This window comes from Castor canadensis, chromosome 11 (assembly GCF_047511655.1).
Source record: "Castor canadensis chromosome 11, mCasCan1.hap1v2, whole genome shotgun sequence".
Lineage (NCBI taxonomy): Eukaryota > Metazoa > Chordata > Mammalia > Rodentia > Castoridae > Castor > Castor canadensis.
The window spans coordinates 126,485,006-126,505,444 of record NC_133396.1 but is presented as its reverse complement, the minus strand read 5'-3'; positions in this window follow the sequence as shown (position 1 = coordinate 126,505,444).

The window sequence follows — 20,439 nt, the reverse complement described above, 5'->3', positions numbered from 1 at the left end:
CAGCCCTTTTTTGTGACAGACTTTTTCAAGATAGGGTCTCAGGAACTATTTGCCCAGGCTGGCTTTGAACCACAATCCTCCTGATCTCTGCCTCCTGAGTAGCAAGGATTACAGGCATGAGCCATTGGTGCCCGACTCATGCATTCATGCATTCATTTTTTGATGTACTCTTCTAAATTATATATATATAAACACACACAATTTAAAAAATATTACATGAAGGACGTCATACTATATGTAGCATCACTCTGGAGCTCGCGTTTTAAATTCCACCTTGTTCTTCAGGTCTGTCTATGCTGATACATAGGGTAGAGCTAGTTCGTTCACTGTAATCACTGCGTAGTACTCAAGCATGTGAATATAATTCTCTTTATTTATCCAGAACTCTGTCTGTGTAATTTAGCTTTGCCCCACTATTAATTATTTTTATGTAATTCTTTTATTTTTGATTGACACATAGTAATTGTAAATATGGGCTGAAATGTGATGTTGCTATTCACATACACATATTTTGTTTAAATGCTACAGTGAATGCTCTTATATGTTTCCTTGTGATCTGTGTCAGAATTTCTCTTGGGCAAATATCTAGACGTATATACTACTTGGTATAAGAATCGTTAGGTCATACAGTGCATGAATTTTCAACTAGATAAGCCACCATACCCTAAATTTTTATCTCTAAATTAGTTGTCCCACCTGCTACATTTTTGTTTTCCAACATTCTCATAATGATGCTTTTTAAATGCTGATTGGTTTGATATGTGTGAGACAGCATTTTGTTTTGCTTTTACACTCTGATTAGGAGATACTCATTTTGAGTGTCTTTCCTTATACTTACTTCTTGTTTGGATTTCCTCTTCTATGAATTGCCCATATCTTCTATTTTATTAGCTTGTTTTTCTTATTAATTCACAGAACCTTTCTATATGTTCTGAGATTAATCTTTTTTGCGTTCTTTTATATTGGAAATATCTGCTGTAATCTGTTGCTTACCATTTAACTCTTTATGGTGTCATTCTTACTCAGAAGATTTAAATTATGATGTGATCGATTTTTCTCTTACCATTTCAGCGTTTTGTGCTGTGTTCCTTATCTCCAGAGTAGAAACTCCCTCCATATTTTCTTCTAACAGGTTTAACTTTCACATGTTTAGGTCTACAATCCATTAGGAATTTATTTTTGTGTATGTATGAGGTAGGAATCTAACTTCATTTTTTCCCACATGTCAAACCAATCACTATTTCACTATTTTAGGTCCAATAGCTTTACGATGAAGCTTAATAGTTTTTTAAAAGAGACTCCACCTTGTTCTTATTTTTAAAATGTTGAAATTATAAAATCTGATATCAATTTATCAAGTTCCACAAAGAGTTCTGTTGAGCTTTGGTTGGAAGCATTGAATTTAGAGATTAATTTGGGGAAGAAGCAATGTATTTATGATTTTATTTAGGTCTAATGTCCTTCAATAATATTTTATAACTTCATAAATGTCACAGATTTGTTCCAATGTGGCTTACAGTTTGTTGCCATTAGACATATCATTTTTTCTACCATATTTCCTAATAACTAATTGGTTATTGCTAATATATGAGAACAGTATTGATTTCTGTATTTTTTTCTTTTATTCAGCAGTTTGTAAATGATTTTAGAGTATCTGTGCATACAACACTGTCTTCAAACAACAATAATTTTGTGATTTTTAAAAAATTCCCAACCTATTTAGCTCTTAGTTCTTTTTCCTCTTATGGTGAAGACTCCAGTACAAAGTTGAAGGGCAGGACTTGATGCTTCAAACCTTGATGAGATTGCATTTAGGGTTTCCCCCTAAGCATTATGTTTGTGGTAGGTCCTGTTTACTTTTTAATTTATAAAATACATTTTTACACACATAGGGTACAGCCAAGTGATTCTACAGTAGTTGTTATGTGTAAAAGCAGTTCCCCCATACTATCTTCATTTTCAACTCCCTAGAAGTCATCATTTTCTTCTATTTTAAGTTTATATTAAAGAAAAAATAAATCATATACAAAAGTACAGCAAATAGTATAAGAACACTCCATGTTTCCATTACTCAGATTGCATTATTAGTCAATATTGTTTATCTAAATCTTCATCCCCCTTCACTCCAAGAATATTTTGAAGCAAATGTCAGCTATTATGTCAACTCATTTGCAAATATTTCACATATTTATTTCTAAAGGATAAGGACTCATGTGTGTGTATATGAGTGAGAGAGAGAGAGAGAGAGAGCTGAGAAGCGTGAGATTTATTAGAAGGAATTAGCTACAGGATCTGCAGAGGCTGAAAAGTCCCAAGATCTTCAGTCAGTAGTGAGGCTCAGTGGTAGAGCACTTGTGTAGCAGGTGTGAGGCCCCTCAGTTCTAACTGAATGAAGCCCAAGAGCTATTGGCCAGCTGGAGCTCCACTCCAAGTCTGAAGACCTGAAAACCAGAAGAGTTAATGGAGTAAATTCCAGTCTGAAAGCCAGCAGGCTTGAAACCTATGAAGAACTGATTTTTGGGATGGGGGGGTCTCAAAAATGAGATGGGGGTCATTTTGAGTTGATCAACTAGTAAGCCATAAGGTTTACCATTCATTCAAAGGAAGATCAGTCTTTATGTTATATTCATCCTTTAACTGTTTAGGTGTGGCCCATGCACATGGGGAAGGCAATCTATTTTACTCAGTCTACTAAGTTAACTGTTTATTTCACCTCAAATACCTTCCCAGTTATACTTAGAATAATGTTTGACCAAATATCTAGGCACACCTAGATAGTTGATATTGACACACAAAATTAATCATTACAATCTCTAAAACTATTAATAATTCATTAATTTATCAAATAGTCAGCCAGTGCTCATAATTCCTTCATTGTCTAATAAAATGTTTTATTGTCTTAAAACTTTAAGTCAGTTTGTTTGAGTGCAACTTCAAAGAAGAATTGTACATTGGCATTGGTTATTGTGTCTCTTGTCTATTATTTATAGATTTCATTCACATCCTTTTGTAACGTTGGTGACTTGCAATGCTGTTGTCATTAGAGAAACAAAATTATTTGATCCCATAGAATTTCCTACAATATATATTTTGAGAATTGCATCCCTGTTGTTCAGTGAGTTCCTCTGTTTGCTGAGACCTGATTGAGTTTTCATTTTACAAGAGTCCTTCATCTGTGTCATTGTGTGCTTCTTTCAGGGGTACATGATGTCTGCTCATCTCTTTTTTTTTGTGATCCTAGCAGACATTGATAATTATGACATTGAGCCACTATTTCACCAGGATTGCAAGTGTTTATATTCTAATTCATCATTCCTTCATCATTAATGTCAATAATTCTATAAAGAGAATGTGATCTCCCATTAATGCTCTAATTATTCTTACAATTTATACAGCAAAGGCAGAATGAAAGCTCTTAATATTTTTCCACTGTTAATCCTTTTTGAAATAATGACTTGGTTACCTGGAGATTGCCAAGTCATGAATTTGAACATTATTTGATATGTTTCATTCGCTTGTAGTTCTTACTATTTTGATGCCCAAATTGTCCCATCTTTGGCCACTGGAAACTTACTTAATTGGCCACTGAATCTTCTTGTGGTGGTGGTGTGCATTTGTCAATGAATATTTTCAATTTTAGTGTGTATATCTCTTTATTGAGATACAATTCATATGCCATAAAAGTCACTCTTTTAAAGTGTACATTTCAGTCATTTTTGGTGTAGTCAAAAAGTTGTTGCAACCATCATCATCATGTAATTCCAGAAAGTTTTCATTGCCTTTAAAGGAAACCCAAAACATGGGGTGTGATTTAAAACAATGACTTGTTTATTCCTAGAACTTTCTGTGTGATATTTTCAGATTGCAGTTGACCACAGCTAACTGAAATCTCAGAAAGGGACACTTCAGATAAAAGAAGACCACTGTCAGGCCCTTCCAGCACAAACCCACCACTCTCGTGTGTAATTCCCACTGTCCTAGCATATTTATGAGAAGAGTGACTTGCAAGTCCCCAACTGTAACTGATGTCATGTGAACTGAAAGCTGAATCTTGTTTTTGGCAGTACTGGGATTTGGACTCAGAACTTTATGCTTGATAGGCAGGCACTCTACCACTTGAGCCATGCCCCATAAACCTTTTTGCTCTGGTTATTTTGGAGATAGGGTCTTGCTTTTTGCTCAGGTAGACCTGAAGTGCAATCCTTCCATTTTACACTCCCCAGCATCACTGGGATGTCAGGTACATGTCACCACACCCAATTATTTGAAAACTGAATCTTAAGGGAATAAAAAAAGATTTTGTAAAGTCTCCCCCACAAAATCTTTTAAAATAAAAAACTAGGACACAATTTAGTCCCAAACGACTCAATCTAATTCTGTACAAAAGGATTTGCTTTTATGGATTTGATTGTTGGTTTCCACAGTATTAACTAGAACACTAAGATGCAGAGAAATCTAAATCCAAGATGTTAGGTGTAGCTTCCATCAGGGAAGAAAGAAGTGTTCTACTTTAATATACTCAATTTGTCCATACTGTTTCAGAAATAGACCTATTGTGAAAAGTAAAATTTGTTGCTCAGAATATATATTTATCAATACCTTAATCCTTAGTATTTTCCCATTTGGCTGAAATGGCAAGCTCAAAATCCTTCCTGGAATATTACTGGCCAAAGAAGAACGGAGATCCCACTTGTGCTGCCCCAAGACTAGGGCAGAAGAAGGTGGAGGAGTGTTTCTTTCCTGCAGCCTCTGGGAGCCTGGTGGTTGGGACTCAGACCCCTCTCAGAACAGTGAGTTACTTTCTAGAGCCAGCATTTCAGAGATTCCCTGTCCCTTCTCCATACACTTGTCATCCACCAGATCTTTCTACCTTCATGGGGAACCCTTGATTCACTGGCCAATAAATGTCCAGATGGAGGAAGTGGTCTGGAGAAGATGGGCCATTACAGGGACTAATGCATCTTTTATAGATATGAGCAGCCCTTGGCGTCACAATTGTCTTCTGTTCACTTGAATTAATCCTGAGACTGATGGAGAGGAAACAGGTACGACAAATGAGTAGGGAGGGCAAGAGGGCCAATCTAGCTGGTTTTGACTTCAGAGATTCCCCTAAAGTCTTTATTTTGTTTCTCTCCCCATAAGATAGATTGTACAGTCACAGAATGTTGTGGTTGAAAGGGGCTTGCCTCTTGGTTCTGGTCAAGAAGATAAGGAGTGATGGAAAAGACCTCCAAGACCACGGAGTCCCATTCTCTCATTTTCCAGAAGTCCAACCTGAAAGCCAAAAGGGCAAATGAGGTCTTCAACATCCCACAGATCGGGAAGGTCAGAGTGCCATGTAGCTATAATGACAGATGTCTGCACCCAGACATTGGTTGAGAGGGGTCTCCAGAACTTTTTGCTTAGGCTGGCCTTTGAATCATTATCCTCCTGATTTCTACCTCCCAAGTAGCTAGGATTGCAGGCATAAGCCACTGCTCCTGACTTGATTTGCCTTATGATAGCAAACTTTTGAAGAGTAGAACAGAGGAGTGACTTTACTGTGTCACTTTACTGTGATGATCCCAACAACTCCAAGAAGCCAAGGTCAACTTACCTGTGTGGAGTGCTGTTGGGAGCCTCTCAGACCACACCCTGTTAAAATGTGTAGCTGTGAGAGATCTAGTGCCCAGGCATCCTGGTGGCCAGAACAGAGCAGGCAGATGGAGAAAGGTGGTCCCTTACAGTGCGAGGACCTCTCCCTGGCCTGCCCCAGATCTCCGCTCCAAGGGAGGAGGACATAGTTAGTGTAAGACAGTTGCACTGGGGTAGGGACTAGAGACTCCTGGAGTACTTAGCTCTCTGATGGCTTCTTAGAACAAGAAGTCTGTTCTGCTCAAATTACATTGCCCTTGACTCTCTTTATGGACCACTTGAAACTCTCAGTTTTCATCAGTTCATAAGAAAGCATTAGATTTTCTGTTAAGCTCATTGTAGCTACCATATCTCAAATAAGTTTCCTTGGAGTTTAATGAAGTGAAGAGAGTGACTCTTAGGGGACAGAGGCATAGCATAGCTTTCTAGATTTTAGGAAAGCTGGATCCTTGTCAGATTAGTGGAGTTGACTGAGATGGGTCACCCAAAAATAAGAGGGAGGGCAGTGCACAGTGGCTGAGCCCAGCAGCCCCAGAAGCCTCCATCTTGTGTTCAACTTCAGAGCTCCTCCTTTCCCCCCATGTTAAGCCTCAAGACTCACCCTTATGAGAAGAGAGGTTTGCTGAGAGATCCCTCTCAACTCTGCTTGTGGACACCAGCATTTCTCTCTTTCCTCCTACTTCCTGCCTCCACCCCCACCATTATCCTAATAGTCTCATGCTCATATCCCATGGCAAATTTTACCCAGTTTGGGTAGGTAGATGGGCATTTCACTTCATTTATTTTCCCATCAACCCCCAGTCTGTGCCCCCCATGGTGGTGGTAGGCAGGCAGCACATGAATCCATACCATTGGTGTGTTCAGTAGGCAGTGAGAAATGACCAAGTTGTCTATTACCTGTATCTTCATCTCTTACAGTAGATCTTGGCACATAGTGGGTGTTCAATAAGTGTTTGTGGGAGGATGGGTGGATGACAGATATGGGAAAACAATGGATGTGAAGTTGGGAAACCCAAGTTCTCCTCTTGGGACTGCTAATAATTAACTCAGAGTGCCCTTAACAAAGTCACTTTGTCACTCTGGCCTCAGTTTCCTCTTATGGGAAGAGAAGTTGGGTTGGTTGATCTCTAAAGCCCCTGCAATGCCTCTTTTATGGTTCTCGGCATAATTCCACTGTATCCTGACTATGCTGAGCTGTTAAGGCTAACTAGTTCCCCTTGCAGGTGCTAGTGATGCTTAAATGAGGCCTTCTGAAAGCAGCATCTAACTGGAAATTCAGAGCTGATGGGGGAAGTCATGGGCCAGATTAGTTTTGTTGGCACATATTCTAAACACAGCCCCAGTCAGCAATGAGGATGGGCAGCTGCCCTCACTGATATGTCTGAATGTTATACAGTGGGCCCAGGCTGCAGAGCGATGGGAACATGGGTGAGAAGTAATGTCTCTCTGAGATCTTCCTGCATTGGCTCCTTCCCAGGGTCAGGTCTAAATTCAAGTCTGATTTTTAACGGATTTCTATCTTCAGAATCTGGGTGTCCTGATTACTTCAATGCAAGAAACATTGCTGTACAGCCAGAAACACACACACACACATTTTTAGTGGAACTGGGATTTGAACTCAAGGAGACACTCTTCTGCTTGAAGCACGCCTCCAGTCCATTTTGCTCTAGTTATTTTGGAGATGGGGTCTTGAGATCTATCTTCCTGGGCTGGCCTGGAACCTCAATCCTCCCAATCTCAGCCTCCCAAGTAGCTAGGATTACAGGAGTGAGCCACTAGCAAATGGCTCAGAAACATTTAATTTTAAAAGGGAATTGTCAGTGCATTTCTACAGGAGAATCTGATGACAAGAAGGAAGAGACTCCAAACGAGAGACTACACAGGAGGGATGATCTGGATGAACCAGGACATCGGAGGGATGTACAGATTCAATTTTGTTGGCTTGCTTGATCGTTTTTCAGTCTCTACCTGGTGCCAGCATTATATAGACATTATCCCAACTTCTTATTACAACCCTGGAAATTTTTATATTATTTCCTCTTTTCCCCAGCATACTTGTGAGGAAGTTGAGATGACTCAGAGAGGGCAAGTGACTCACCTAAGTCTCCACACAGCCAGGAAGTGGGGGTCCAGGATTCCAAGTCCTTTCTCCAGAAGACTCCAGCACTCAGTCTTTCTATCATACTATCCTGTTCCTTGGTACTTTGGAAGAGGTGACATAAAAAGGCAATAGCATCTCCATTATCTACTTAATAAAAATAATACTACTAGCTGAGCGTGGTGATACATGCCTAGAGTTCCAGCTACTTGGGAGGTAGAAGTGGGAGGATCCCAAGTTCGAGGCCAGTTCAGGCAAAGTTAGCAAGACTATCTCAAAAACAAAATAAAAACACAGAAGAGCTGGGGACATAGTTCATCCTAGCAAAGTAGACCCCAATAGTTCCCCTAATGTGCTCCAGGGGCTGCCTTTGGGGCAGGATGGGTGGGGCTCAAAAGAAGAGTGTAATTTATAAAACTGGCACCAGTCTCCCTCTTGGGAAGGAGCTGTCTTTGCTTAGGAAAAAAAAAAACTAATGAAATGCAGGGAGATAGAGGTGAAGTCTGATGGTTTGATCTGTAAGGTAGCAAGGAAAAGATGGTTAAATCAGTCACATTAAAAAATGCACAGGATTTGAACAGTGAAGACTTAGAGAGAGGGAAGAGAGAGAGGAAGGAGGGCGAGAAGGTGAGAGCTGTGGCTGCAGGCTAGTTCCAAATCAGCAGAAATGGCACGTGGACTATTTAAGAACTGAGAAGTCTAATTTTAGCTGTGTGCTGTAATGGCCGTTTGATGTACCCATGCCCTTGCCATCCCCCAGCTGATTCCCACTCATAGCTGCCTGGTGTATACATATTTGAGAGGGTGGGGAAGGGATGGGGAAAAGGCTATACCTTATATTTCTGTCAATGCTGAAGCAGAGCTGAAGGAAAAATGGAAAAATGCAGAACAAGCATGACAAAACTGGACACGGGACCCCAGAGGACTGGGAGCAAGCAAGACTTATGGACTGCACAAAATATGTGGGTGGGGCCCAGAGGCATGTCTCCAGATCCAGGGAAGCAGGTGCCCCAGGTGGCATCAAGGCTACAGCAATGCCTCTAGCTAGTCAGTCTCTTTACCTTCCACTCCCATTGCACCAACCCATTTGGTTCTGCTGGCCAACTATTAATGCTAAAGCACTGTGCACATCACACTCTCCCTGTGCTTGTAGTCATGACAGTTTCCTGATTATTAGATCAAGCCTGGCCTCTCACACCATTGACCTTCTGCTCTGGTCAAGCTGGTCTCTAGGGCACCTCCACATCCTTTAGTCTCTCACTTTGCAATTCCCCTACCCCTAAAATGTCATTTGTCTCCTTTTGATTTATTCAAATTCCACCAGCTTCCTAGTCTCCTCATCTCCACAGCTCTGGACAGCAGGAAAGTCTCTCCTCAACTTCACAGTACTGGTGAACTTGGTCTTGGGAACTTGATCTTCCTTGATTTTTCTATCCCTCCTTAACAAAGATGAAAATGTAACATTTGATGGAGAGAGCCACTGATAGGTGTCCTGTGTGTCTTCAATAAATGAGGACCACGTGTCCCAGGCTTTGTGAGACACACTCAATTTTAAATAGTCTTCTTGAAAAACTTATCTCATGCATCTATTTGCAAAACTTACATCATGCATTCATTTAGAGTTCAGAAAATATAGACTAGACTAGACTATAAAATAGATGTGGCAAAGATCCCATACCACAAGACCCGTCTGTGTATCTGTTCCACATTTGGGGCTGGAAGGCTGGATCCAGTGATATCTAGTTCCCAGGGTTCAGACCTTGGGACTCTGGAGATTAGTGGCCCTTCCAGTCTCTTAGACAGTACCCCAAATGGGAAAGGAGCTCATCAAGGGAGGAAAAGGTGGCTTCAGATAACGAATATACACTTAAAAGAATGAAAGACAGGAATATAAAACAGGTCATGTTAGGGGTGGGTGGGTACTAGTGGGAGGAGAGTGTTAATGGAGAGGGTAAAGGAGGATGAATGTGGTTGATGAACTTTATATATTTGTGTGAAAATAGAGCAATGAAACCTGTGGAAATTATTTTAAGTAAGGGGGAAGGGGCAGGGAGAATGATGGTGGAAATGAACTCAACCATAAGCACATATGGAAATGTCTCAATGAAACCCTCTACATAATTAATGTATGCTTAAAAGGGGAGGGGAAGGGTGAGAGCCCATGTGTGCACATGATACTCCAAAGCAGCACAGTGTGGTGATGCCAGATGCTCTTTCGGTGTGGCACCAAGAGCCAGCTGGACCATATTCCTCAGGAGAGGCACTTAAATGAGCTACAAGAGCAAATCAAATGAAGGAGTTCTGGCACCAGGACCTTCTCAGGGGGGACACAGAGTGGATGTCACTCTGGCTTGGGACCTCACAATGCTGGGGTGGCCCTCAGTGGGGTGACTATAAAAGCAAAACAGAGCCATAAACATCTGGTAGGAGGTGAAAGCAGTCTTCTCACACGGCAAGCAAATGAGCCCTGTGACAGGAGAAACTTCCAGGAGGAGGAACCAAACCAAGTCTGGGAGCCACTTGGTGATAATGTGGAACCATGAGGGGACCTCATCAAGTGGTCAGAAGGACTGCAGCTCGACAACACAGGTGAGGGAGACACCTCACAATTGGGAGAGATTTCTAGCCCAGGTATTATAACAATTTTGCTGGTTGGATGGTCTGAGCCACAGAGGATTTAAATAGATAGGTAGGTAGGTAGGTAGATAGATAGATAGATAGATGGATAGATAGATAGATATAGATACAGATACAGATATTATTGATTAATTAAGTAGAATTAGTGCCCAAGAAAATATCATCACTTCCAATAATTCATCTTTGGCAGCTAAGGAACTGAGCAGATTATAGAGCCCCATGTCCTTCAAGGCCTGGTAGGGGTTGTTTATTCCTGTGTAGGAAAAGTCTCCCATGAGCACTTGGGCCCAGAAAGGTCATTTCCTGCATCTTTAGGAACATCCTTCCACCTGAGTGCTTCCCTTTCCTCTGTAGGCTCTTTCCCCTTTTGGGGTTTTGTGACTCAGGCGCCCTGGTGTTGGCTTCTGGAATATGTGGCTACCTTTTATTGCTCTGTTGTTTCCCCCACTTTCCCTTGCTTGATTCATGGTGATGTCACAGAAGGTACACAGTTTCCTTATCTATAAAATGAGGACACTCATTTTATAACTTATTATAGATAAAATGCAGGTCACTGTGAGGATTAGAGATTATGTGTACGTGGTCCCTAACAGGCTTAGTACATCGTAAGTGTCCAGCGGCGTGGACATGATGTTACCACGTGATGCTCAGCTCTTCTCTGCTGCACCTCATGGCTTTGGCTCCTTTTTTTCTTTGTTAGAAAATGAGCGTGGGAAACTGGGGCCTAACATATATTTCTATTGGCTGCATTGTCTTTTTGGCATTCTGCTCTGGAGAGACAAATGATGGTGTGCTTAGGCAGAGGCTGATTTCACTGGCAGCCCAGTTTGCTTCCAAAGTCTCCCCTTGCTAATTCCCAGGTGTGCAGTAACATTCATTAAGAAACTCCTTCTTCTTCTCTCAAACCACAGCAGCATGAAATTAGCCAACACCCTACCAAACGCTGGCGGGGGACGGTATGGGGAAATAAAATCTCTCAAGAGAAGACAAAATACAAGTGAATTAACCTAAGAACAATTCTTCTCCCTCCATTGGGTTTCTATCCATTTAAAAGACGCTGTATCTCAATTTGCCGTCTATAGACCAAAAACACCACAATCTTCTGGGGTCTGTGTCTGTGGCATAAAGATTCCTGAGGCTCAGCCCAGTTCCACCAAATCAGAGTCTTTGAAAGTGAAATCTACAGTTTGAGTCTCTCCACCAAGGTTTGACAATCTCTATGACAGGGGGAAGATGAAGATGTCTAGTTTATGTCTTTAGGGAACTTACGACGTAGGTAGGACATACGACAAAAAAGCAGGAAGGTGATGAAATGGGTGTGTATTATAAAGAAATTATTCTGGAGGCAGAGTGCAGAATGGACCTGAGAACAGAGTGGAAAACAGAGCTCTCCAGAGGTGTTGGCAGTAGGCTTGGAGTGAGATAAGGGCTAGAGGTGTCGGAAAGGGAGGGCAAAAGGCCACATGTCAATCCAGGTTGTGGATGTGCATTTTACCACAGACAGCCACCAATTCCTTTTTTAGAAGTTGGAAAGGTATGGATAAAAAATAAAAAATATGAAACAGTTTGAACAAAACTCACTTCATTTGTGCTAGCAGAGACCCCAAGCCTTACAAAGATGACAGTGCCTTTAAGTGTAATTCAAATTAAATGACACCAAGGAATCAGAAGAGTGCTGAAATTTAAAAAGCTTCCTAAACTTTCCAGTTGTAATATTCTGGATAAATTCCCTGGAGTTGTCCTTTTCTCGTTTTTTGTTGGTTCCTCTGCTTTGCTGAACCGTGTACGTGGGTTTCATCTTCCCATGGGGTAATCCGCCCCAGCCAGGGAGGCAGAGGGTGGGAATAGTGAGGGGGAGGAGGTCAGGGAGTCCTTTGGGGGTGCTGCAAGTGGTGAGCTTTAAGCCAGGTTTCTCACAAGGAGATGAACTTGGAGTGAAACTAAAGAGGAAAGGTATTGCAGATGACAGGGGCCAGAGACTTGCAGCTTCTGGGCAAAGTTAGTTCAGCCCAGACTCTTCTGGAATCAGATTGTCACCAGATTTAGGTCACCAGGGGGATCAGAGAAAGAATTCAGGATGGACACAAAGGAGACTTAGCAGAAGCAGATTTATTAATGCAAAGCAAAACAAAAGTGCACTCTCCAGACGGGAGGGTGGGTAGGATCAAGGAGGGGTGCTGTGCTGGAGGTCCCAAGACCTCAAGCTTTTATTGGAGTCTGCAGACATGGGGGTGGTCTGGAGAAGTGAGTAAATGTATGATTAACTTCCCAAAACTGGGTCATCAACTCCTCCCACATGTCAGGTAGGGGAGTTCATGGCTGTCATTTTCCATGGGCTGTGGGGGATGCAGATCAGCAAGACCCTGCTGTAGGTCACAAATAATTCTGTGAACATTAGCAGTCCATAGTGTGAACCATCATGCTCAGCCATCAGGTTTTGTAACTCCCTGCCTAACTCCTCTACCAAGGTAAGTGAACTGGGTAAGAAGTATGAAGCTCTCTCTTGACGTGGGACAGGCTGTCTCTGTCTCTGCCCTGTGTCCCAGCCCCAGTCAGCATCAGGAGCAGGGGTTCTGAGACTTCAGAAGGAGGCACCTCTTGACTTTGGGAAAGGATCGAGAAAAAAAGTGATTACCTAAAATGAAGCCAAAGAATCAACAGAAAGTAGACACACATGGGCAACTTCAGACGCTGCTCTTAGAAGATACTTTATATATGTGAAGCCAGTGAGACGGAATCTGAGATCCAAACACACATCAGTATTTGAGAAGTTCTCTGGTTATAAAACAATAGTCAAAATCTGCCTGTCTTTTTCCCCCCATCTACCTTACTTTTGAAAGCACTGCCTTCTAAAACATTTAGCCATGGGATCCTTTTACATATTTAGCAGAAATTGCTTACTGGATCTGCTCCGACATGTTTTGTTTCATTTAGTGGGGCATTTTAAATACTTTTAGTTGTTCACCAACTAAATTTTAGGCGATTTCACCTAAAATTCCGATTACCAACTTTTGGAAACTGATCTGGTAACTTCAGATTAATGAATTCATCCCCACGTGGCCACAGTCTGCTGGAGGTGAGTAGTGGTCACTCTGTGAAGGATGTGACATCCCCAACTCTGAGTCCCCAGGACTGACCATCTCCTAACCACACTGAACATCAGTTCTCATTTGCTCTCATTTTCTTGTAAAAAAAACATTCAGAAGTATATTGATTCTCAAGTTGCTACTGAGATTGTTCATTTACCCAGCCTGTGTCACTCCTTTATGCTACATACTTGGTCCCTGTCACATTTAAGTTTGTGAGCCCAGATACAATACCTATTGGCATCTCAAGAACCAGATGAAGGAAAGAGCAGTCAAACTGTGCTCCCCACCACCCCTGCCTCTATGTCTTGACGTAGAAATACCAGGATTAATATTGTAGGTAGCCCTGGGGCACTATTAAGTCACCTATTCTCTCCCAGAATGTCACAGTCAGCTCAGGAAAGCACAATTAAGAATAACTATTACAAAGAAAGTTATCTTTTGAGATGTTGTGTGGCTGTCAGGAAAAACATGTCAAAAAGAGTTCACTCCAGGGGACACCCATCAGTGGACACAGGTGCAGTGGTGTAGGAAGGCCAAAGTGGCCCTTCTTCCACCTCCTCTACAACTCCCCCTCCCTTCTTTGGTTGATTCCATGCTCACCAAGCAACCTCCTGCCTATAAATCCCATTCGAGGAAATGAGTGTTTTGGAAAGCAGCTGTCACTGGTTACAGGACAGCTGTGTCCACTCACTGCTCATTTGTACAGTGGCCTGTTGTGTGTGTGTGTATGTGTTTCTTTTGAGGTTAAGTTAGCACAGGTACCCAGGACCTGAACTAAGAAAACTGGGTTCCTATCTTATACCACTGAGGACCTGATCAAGCAGGACTTAAGCAGTGGCATACTCACCAAGGAGCACAGTCTTCTGCCAGCTGGCCTCCTTTCACTGCTACAGGGAGATGGGCCCATCCAGACCCCTAGGATGCTGAGACTTCTAACTCCAGCTCCACAGACTGTACTTGGAGACTGGCATCTCTTGCCTCATTTTGCTCCTGAGTGCTCGCTGTTGCTGGGGGTTGTCACTGTGCCTCATGCTTCATCAGACACTTTGGAGCACTCTGTAAGAATGGAGAGTCTTGAAATATTGCAGCAGAGGCCAGGTGACCACTGGGCAGAGATGCCTGACTGGACCCTTGCTCTGTCTGGATGGCGCACTCCTTGATTTTTGAAGTCCATTTCCTCCCAGATGCTACATCTCAGCTCCCTAGACTGACAGGTGACAGAGGGTAGAGCAAGGAGAAGTGGACACAATCTGGCATTCAGCCAGTGAGCATGGGAAGTGTACCTCTAAAGGGAGAAGCACAATCATTGCCTGGCACAACTCTGTCAGCTTCCTGGTAACTCACAGGTGCTCTCCTCAGGTCCCTGGATACCGGGAGAGGAAGAGGAGGGAGGGAGGACAGAAGGAAAATAGTTGTCAGCTCTGGGGCAACAAGGGCAGGGTTGGAGCAGGACACAGAAGGGCTGGGTGGTCTGCTCAGTAGGGAAAGGGGATCTTGCCAACTCAAAGACAGGAAGTAGGAGCGGAACAGCCAGGGAGGGTGTGCATGGTACCAGCCCTGTCCCGGACATTCTGAAATGTTGTACACCCCTTACCTAATTAGGTTAAATAAAGAATGACATGAGGGAGAAGTTTTAGGTGCTCTGCCAGCATCCATGGGTGCTGAGTGAACACGGTACCCTCTGTGCACTGCTCTAAACTGGCACAGGTCTCAGACCCACCTGTTTCTCCTTCGTGTCTACAGCTCCCATAGCTTAAAGCATTCCTTTTACTTTTCACAGAGGATAGTATAATGAACTGCATATAGCTTGCCACCAACATTAGCAGTCTTTCCATCTCCCCGCGTTTGCTTTTTAGTGCTAATCTCAGATGTCATGAAATATGAAGCCTTAAAAAATAAGGACATTCATTTTTTCCTTTTTCTTTTTTTCTTATACAAAATCAGAAAACAGGAGGGCAGAACAGGTCCTGCCTTGGGGATTGGTACTGATGGAAGTGGGAGGAGGTGGGGAAAGGGTGTATGAGGATGACTATGATGCAAATATTGTGTACACATGTATGTAAAGGAAAAATGATATCTGTTGAAACTATTCCAGAAATGGGGAGAAGGGGTGAAGGAGAATAGTGGAGGGGGTGAATTCAAAGGATGATATATTTGATATATTGTAAGAACTTTTGCAAATGCCACAATGTACCCCCACCCAGCACAACAATTTAAAAAAAAAGAAAAGAAACATGAAAAATAAGGACATTATGGGCTGGAGACATGGCTCAAGTGGTGGAGTGCCTGCCTAGAAGTACAAGATCCTGAGTTCGAATCCTGGTACCACTCAAAAAGGTGGGGGCATTTTGTCACATTGCCTTAGTACCTTTCCTTTTCACATAACCCTAAACCGTTATCTCACCTAACAAAATGGCAATCATTCCTTAATGTCATCTAATATCTAATCCACATTCAGCTTCCCCAGTTGACCCAATAAGGAGTTTGCTACGAGGGCTTTAAAACAGCATTGCCAGCATCTCAGATCTCTGCAAAAGCAACTCAGGGGCCAGCAAGGGGGAGGCTGAGGGTGAGGTCCCAGCCTCTACCCCTGCTTTAGTCAGAGCCAGTTTCAGTATTATGGACAAAAAGATTTCTGTTAAAATTGTGTTTTTTGAAAATCATTTTCATGAGGCATTATTTCTCTCATATTTTCAGAGAATCCCTATTGCTGTAAATGCATTAAATTCAAGGAACAACTCTCTAGTGGTGGGATGGGGGGGGAGAGGTGAAGGATTTGGGGAGAGTTAGATGGCTATAAAAGGGGAGAAGTTATTTCTGTTTAGCATGCACCTGGACACACAAAGCTGACTGTCCCTCTACCTACATCCTTTGTGTCTGCCCTGCAGTTTCTCCCCTGAGTACTGACACTTCTAGTGTGTTTTCTTTCCCTTTCCAGATGCCTCCATCCCAGGCTGTGGAGTCCCCTCCGCCCCGTCTTTGCTCAGTTGTAAGGCCCATTGGTGCACTCTGAGACCAATGAGTTCTGAAACCCTTCCCTGCTCCGCTTCTATGTTCCTCTTTCCCAGGTCTGCTCTAAGGAATCCACCTAAGGGGAGATGGTCTTCTAAAATCCTAATCATTACAGTTTGGCGTTATCAAAACAAATATTAACAAGAGTATCGATAACAAACCTGTCTGTAGCAAAGCAAGACCCAGCAAAGGGCCATGATTGTTATACTAGGCTATGGAAGAAAACTTTGGATAGCAAGACATTCTAGGAATCTTTTCAGGGATTCCTCAACAATCACAGCTTTCAATAATAGCTTGAGACCTTTCTTCTTCAGGAAATATGCCCAGATTAACCTGACAAAATACTCAACATGCTTTTGAGACACTTGAAGTTATCATCAATATCTTTCTGTCCTGTTCAGTTGCAGGACTGTGAGCTCTATAAAGATGATAGTGACTATCTTATACATAGATACACGTGCCCTGGGACAATCAATTAACACGTTTATGCATTAATATGCAGAGTACATGCAGATAGACACAGAGAAAAAACTTGGGAACATTTGAAATGAATCTTTCGTCCCTTCTCAGCACCAATAATTTTGTAATTTTTCAGTAAGGCCCACTAGCTTGCCCTTGAATCTAACTAATACTTGTGAATATCTCCTAAGTACCTGTTCTCTTTGACTATAAGAGGTGCTTAAGATATGGCGCTTTCCCTGGGATGTTTGTGATTTAGTTGGTGACACAAATGTATACACAGAAAGGCAAAGTAATGAAAGACAACAATGCTTTCCCCTCTGCTATCCAAATATGGCCCTACATTCAGGCCTAAATCAAATCTTCCAACACTTGACACTCATCATTCATTCCTACACTCAACCAGCCTTTCCTGAGAACTAACTGAATGTCAGTGCAACATCCAAGAACCAGACAGAGCAGGTAACAAAGAAGCCATCGTGAAAAGTTACGTGTTACACATGTAGGTATGTCCTCATCAACAAAACTGTAAGCTCTTGAAGGGTCGTGACCATGGCTGACACTCTTTTGTCATCTCTTCTATGGTGAGAATTTGACCATAGAAATTACTGAATAGTCTTTGAAGGGCTGGGCTGCCTGGAATTTTCAGTAAACATGAAAAGCTATAAATCAATAGCAAAATCTTAACACAGACAAACACGAAGAACTGTTGCACACCCTTCAAAATGCAGCTGTGATGCCTCCCTTAATTACTCAGGCAGATTCAGACCCTTTTTTCTCTGAGTGCTTATCATTTGGTGAAGACCTCTGTAGATAAATCTTAGCACAGTTACAATAACTGTGAGTTCACCTAAGCTTCCCCTGAGACAAGCAGCTGGGTGTTCAGAGGAAGGGTAGAAAGTCTCATAGCCTATCCAGGGAGACAGCCTGGGTACTTCCTTATTTTTTGGATGGAGAAAGGGTAAAGAATGCATGTCTAGCAGGCTTTCTTTTTTCTGACATAACAGATACACACACATCTAAAAATGACCACCCCATGTAAATTGGTGAATTTCCTCCTATCTCATTTTCCTGAGAATATAAGAATACAGTGTTCTAGGCCTTTGTGAGGCCTAAGTGAAGACTATTGAAGATTTGGAAGTTGGGGACACACAGCAGAATGAGGTAAGGAAACTTGGGGACAATCTCACTCGGTATTCATAAGGAGGAAGATGGTGGTAGTTAATAGTACTGGCTGTTAGGCAATGGGGGGAGCAAGGGCTACATCTCAAAGGAAGCCATCAGTGGGGGTCAGGGAGAAATTTTACCCACGGAAGTAGACACCTGAAGGAGAGGAGCCTGCCAGCGTCATACAGTGGTTTTAGCCAATAGGTTTGTGGTGAAGGGGAGGTTATAGCTATGAGCTTAGGATAGCAGGGATCTCATTCTAGGAGTCAGAGACAAGGCAGTGCCCAGAAGGACGAGAGGAAGAAAGCAGAACCTAATCTCAGGAATGATGTTACCACATAAATAATCCCAACAGGAATTCAGCCTTGGGAGACAAGGAGGGGACCCGGCATTGCAATTGGAGAGGAGCACACCATTCAATAGTAATTGTAGAGCCCAGCTCTCTGCAGCCAAATGGACCAAGAAGGCAAGTGAGTGAACAAGTCAGTAACTTCTCCAAGTTTCAGTCCACATCCTGCAAGATAAGAGTGATAGGAGAGAGACTGTTTGGAGCTGGGCATGTAGCTCACTGGTAGAGTACTTGCCTAGCATGGTTTGATTCCCAGCACCACAAGAGAGAAAGAGAGAGAAAGAGAGAGAGAGAGAGAGAGAGAGAGAGAGAGAGAGAGAGAGAGAGAGAGAGAGGCTGTTGAAAGGAATAAATGATTATGAATGAAGAGGGTTTAAAACAATGCCTGATGCATATAGGTACAAAAATAATCACTTCAATACTACTGGTAACTATGAGGGGTTAACCTATAGAGCTAATGGTGGTGGCATTGATGGTAATAAGGAACTAGTCAAGGGCCTGACTTCTGAAATTGAAGTATCTGTGAATTGGCCTTGAACTTGAAGTCAAGAGTCCAGATTCCAATCCTACGTTTGCTGAATGCTGGGTATGTGATCTTGTTCAACTGCTCTGAGCCTCTGTTTCCTCAGCTGTCAAATGGCAGTGTTCATACTAGCTGTGTGTGCTCCTCCCAGAGTCCCTTGGGAATTTCATCACGCCCAGGAGCTGTACCCACCCACATGGCCCCTGCACCTAGTAGCATTTGATGAATGCTGGTCTACTCTGACAGCCAGGATTCACCAACAAGACTGGCCTGTGGCGAAATAGGATAGTCTCACATTTCCTTGCCTTAAGCAAGGGCCAGGGTTTGAGCCAGGTTGGACTTGTCAATGTATTTAAGTGATCTCAGCTGAATGACTTTTTCTGGAGAAATAAGCAGGTCACCATTTTCCCTCTTGGTCATAAACCACCTCTAAATGACCTTAGCTGTGGCTATCAGAAAACTGAAACTCACTCTTAACATCAATTTTAAGTTAAAAGAAAATTAGGACTCTTTCATTGACTCCCTTGGACATTTATGGTTTTTTGTTTTATTTTGTTTGTTTTTTGGCAGTACTGGGGTTTGAACTCAGGGCTTCATGCTTGCTAGGCAGGTGTTCTACAGCCCTGGGATGACAGACGCATGCATCCGTGCCCAGCTTTTCTCTGTCGGGATGGAGTCTCGCAAACTTTTTGCCTGGGCTGGCTTTAAATCATGATCCTCTGGACCTCAGCCTCTCAAGTAGCTAGCATTACAGGCATGAGCTACCAGCACCTGGCTGGTAAACTGGAAGAAGTGTGAAGTCAGTGAGAATCCGGGTTTGTGATTTTAACCTGAAGCCAAATGTCTGGGCCTTCTTGTAGCATCATGCCCAGCTAACCAGAAAATTTGAAAGTAAATACACTTTGAAGAGGAAAAAAAAAAAAAAAGATAGGAGTCCCTGATGCTCTCCAATGAGTCTCTGCTTCCTGTGAATGATGTCATTGTTTTGTTGCCTGTAGAACTGGACAGACAGTTCTATTTTCACTTTCTTCCAAGTCATTTATGTGACTAGGGACTTGGAAAGTCTCTAAGGGTGTTTTTTTAAACTGTTATGCTGTCCTCCTTTGAAAAACAAACCTACACTGTCCACGTGCAGCATTCACCCAGGTGGGCCTGAGCAGGCCATGGCAGTGTTTGCTTTCTGCAGATATCTGCAGTGGGAGCTATGCCCCGGGACTTAGGGAAGCCATCACAGGGATACTGGATCAAATTAACATTTTCAAATTCACTAATGCACTTACCACATTTTATTCATCTCAACTGGTAGATCTGGTGTTTGAGTTGAAAGGGGGCTAAAGAATAGGAGAACCATCTGTCCTGGTTGCTGAGGATTAAGGGATTTCCTGGGATGTGGGACTTTCAGTAAAACCAGGACAGACCCCCACAAACTGGGACAATGGTCACTCCACTACAGAGCATCCCATTTTTGTAC